At 44.3% G+C, this 3,520-nt stretch overlaps 1 long non-coding RNA gene across 1 annotated transcript; it reads right to left on the reverse strand.

Moving 5' to 3' along the window:
- Positions 1 to 796: 796 nt before the first annotated feature.
- Positions 797 to 2,764, reverse strand: LOC138829481 (uncharacterized). The gene is made up of 3 exons (XR_011372619.1): positions 2,598 to 2,764; positions 2,044 to 2,123; positions 797 to 1,001 (listed from the first exon to the last, which is right to left on the reverse strand). It is a non-coding gene; the product is annotated as an uncharacterized lncRNA (long non-coding RNA).
- Positions 2,765 to 3,520: the final 756 nt, after the last annotated feature.

Consider the following 3,520-nt stretch of genomic DNA (forward strand, 5'->3'; position numbering starts at 1 on the left):
ACTCAGATTATTTGCCAATTACCATGTAAGAAACAGTGGCCTCATCCTGAAAAATACTGACAAGGATCACCTTAAGTAGATGGCCAAAGATACACCCAGGCAATGAGACATCAGAAATTGATATGACATAACTGAGCTTTCTCATTCAGTTATAAAATTAGGCATAAACAAACAAATAAACCAAGATATGCCTAGCTGGGTTCCAGTGGCTCACCCATGGAATTCTAGCCAATAAAAAGGCTCAGATCTGATGATGTTGGTCCAAAGCCAGCCCAGAGAGAAAAGTCTGTGACATTCATATCTCCAGTGAACACCAGAAAACTAGAAGTGGTGCTGTGGCTCCAAGTGGTAGAGTGATAGCCTAGAACTAGCTCAAGGAGAGCACCCAGGCCCTGAGTTCAAGCCCCAGGACCAGCCAAAAAAAAAAAAAAAACACCCACCCAAGTCACACTGGGAGGCTTCCCACAGGATCAGTAGCTGCCCTTTTCAAAAGTGTCAAGCTCATACTAAAGAAAAGACAGTGGAAATGTCACAGACTGGAGGAGGCAGAGGAGGTCTGACAGATCAAGGGAAAGCAGGATCCTGGATGGATCCTGAGTGGGAGTGCCAGTTCTGAGGCCTGAACTCAAGACCTGGGCACTGGCTCTTAGCTGTTTCGCTCAAGGCTGGCACTCTACCACTTGAGCCACCGCTTTACTTCAGGCTTTTTGATGGTTTGTTGGAGAGAAGAGACTCACAGACTTTCCTGCCCAAGCTAGCTTTGAAACTTAATCCTACAATCTCAGCCTGCTGATGAGTTAGGATTACAAGCATGATCCAACAGCGCCAGCTATATTTTCTGTTTTATCGTGCAATAAAAATAAAAAGATTGTTTTCAAAATACATACTTGGGAGGGAACAAGCTCTGCTTGTACTGTTGACTCTAGCCGTTTTTGTCTTATGCTACAGCTGCAGGGCAGGCCACATGGGCAGGATGTAGTTCAGGCACAGGCTCAGCCTGCCTAGAACAAGGAGGTACAAATGAGGTGTACGTAGTTCTGACAATAGCTAGTGGTCTTGTTTGGCCTTCTAGTGTAGAGAGCAGAAGGAAATAAAATGAGGAAATAATAGTTGAGGGAACAGTATGTAATCTCATTATGCAATGACAAGATATTTGTTCTTAACCTGTCAAGCAAAAGAGAAAAGGTACATGTTTCTCATCAAGGATTGATACCACCTCAGTGGTCACTTCTCAGTCCTCTTTACAAACAAATCCTAATTTTGTCTCATCATCCATTCTGTTGGTTTCTGTGTTTACATGGGATGTCTGGTGCTGCAACAGCCAACTTGGGATGATGAACTTTAGCATGTGGAGAATATACCCAGTATGGTCAATTCAAAAGATGGTAGGAATATAAATATAAGAAGACAGGCTGGGTGCCAGTGGCTCAGGCCTGTAATCCTAGCTACTCAGGAGGCTGAGATCTGAGGATCATAGTTCAAAGCCAGCCCAGGAAGGAAAACCTGTGAAACTCTTATCTCCAATAAACCACCAGAAAATCAGAAGTGGCCCTGTGGCTAAAGTGGTAGAGTGCTAGCCTTGAGCCGAGTTGCTCAGGGAAAAAGCCCAGGCCCAGAGTTCAGTCCCCATGGCTGACAAAACAAAAGACAAAAAAAGAAGACAGTACTGAGCCACTGAATTAATGAATTCTACCGTCTTCCTTGTGCTATGGTTATTATTTTTTTTCTTTTTTTTTCCAGGGCTGAGGACCGAACCCAGGGCCTTGCACACGCGCCAGGCGGGCACCCTTCCCCTGGGCTAAACCCCCAGCCCCACCGTGGTTATTATTATGTGAAATAATAAATCTTCCTGTCACTGAAATGAGTTGGGACTTCTATAATTACACCTAAAAGCAACCAAAATTATGCTTGAGTCCTAAGGGAAAATAAAAGGCATCTAGAAGTAATACAAGAAGAAAAATATAGGTGAAAAATAAAAATAAAGGCTAAAATGCATTAGGTGCATAGGGCTCTGAAAAATCTCCCAAGCCTGAAGAACCTCACCTGGAGTTTCAGAAGCCAGCTCCAATTTACATTTACCCATCTAAGTCTAGTTGCTATGAAGTTCTTATAGGCAGTGATCCCTGAGAAGAGGAAGAAAAATGAAAGGGAAATAAAATTGAACAACTACCAGTGGAGAAACCAGCTGTACATGATCAATTTCTTTCCATGGAATCTCTATTTGTCTGAAGAGAATTTCTTCATCAGAACCCTGGCCCCAAGTCCGAGACAGGTATATGAGGAAGAGACAGGACAGGGCAGCCTAAGATGGACAGTGACTCATCTGGAATGGAAGAAAGAGCTAGCATGTGGCAGAGATTGAGCCCAAAGCTAAGCCTGACTCTGGATCCAGAACCTTCCCAATGCACTGTCATGCCAGAAATGAAAGCCAAGCTTCAAAGCCACCAAGAGCTGCTTCTAAGCCATTCTGAAAAGTGCCCACATTCACCCAGGTGTCTCAACAGAGACCCCAGGTACAGTCCAGCAGAGCACTCGAAAGCAGAAACCCAAGAAGCAAAGCAGGTGGCCTGCATCCAAATTCAAGAAATGTAACTCACTCAATTGTCACTGTGGCCAGGCCTGAGATTTCCAGTCAGTCCCCTACACTCTAGCCTGAGGACAGTACCTATTAGGATGAGACCATATAAGACACGGATGAAGGCCCTGTCTGACAGCCACTGCCATTAAGAACAGCATTATAGATGGGCCCATGGCGCATGCTTGTAATCCTAATCAGGATGCTGAGATCTGAGGACCATGCTTTGAAGCCAGCCTAGGCAGAAAAGTCAGTGAGGCTCTTTTTCTCCAATAAAGCAACAAAAAAGCCAGAAGTGGAGCTGTGACTCAAGTAGCAGAGTGCTAACCTTAAACAAAAAGCTGAGGGACAATTCTAGGATGGTGGTGTGGGGAAAGACTAATACCCCAAGCCCCTTTAAGACAGGTACTCTCACTTATGCCCATTTCCTTCAGAGCATTGCATAGCCCTCACCTTACTGACTTGCCTCTCCCTGTTTCAACACAGGATATTCACTTGGCCAGTCTATCTTGCAGCATCCCGAACAAAGCAGCTTTTTCTCTGGGGTTTAACCAAGGAGCCAATACTGTCTGTGATTGGTTAACTGTGCACAGTCCAGAATCAAGGATACCTGGGGCCCACCTGGGTTGGCCATCTACTGTTGTAGCTTACAGCGTATTGTTCAACACTTCTGTTTTCTTATAATAGTTCTTGCTCATGAGTCCTAATGGTTACAATAAAATAACTAATAGGGTTAATTGTGTATACACACACACACACACACACACACACACACACACACACACACCACTGCAACAGTACTACAAGGGAAACAAGGCAACTCAACAGGGAGCTTCAGGACTCAAACATCTACCACATCCTAAGTATTTCCTGTTTCTTCTTAAGTAATTATTAATATTATTCCTATTTTGGTGCCAATACTGGAGAGTGAACTCAGAGCTGGGA

Source organism: Dipodomys merriami, unplaced genomic scaffold, assembly GCF_024711535.1.
Source record: "Dipodomys merriami isolate MVZ:Mamm:240054 unplaced genomic scaffold, mDipMer1.0.p SCAF_1724, whole genome shotgun sequence".
NCBI classification, from domain to species: domain Eukaryota; kingdom Metazoa; phylum Chordata; class Mammalia; order Rodentia; family Heteromyidae; genus Dipodomys; species Dipodomys merriami.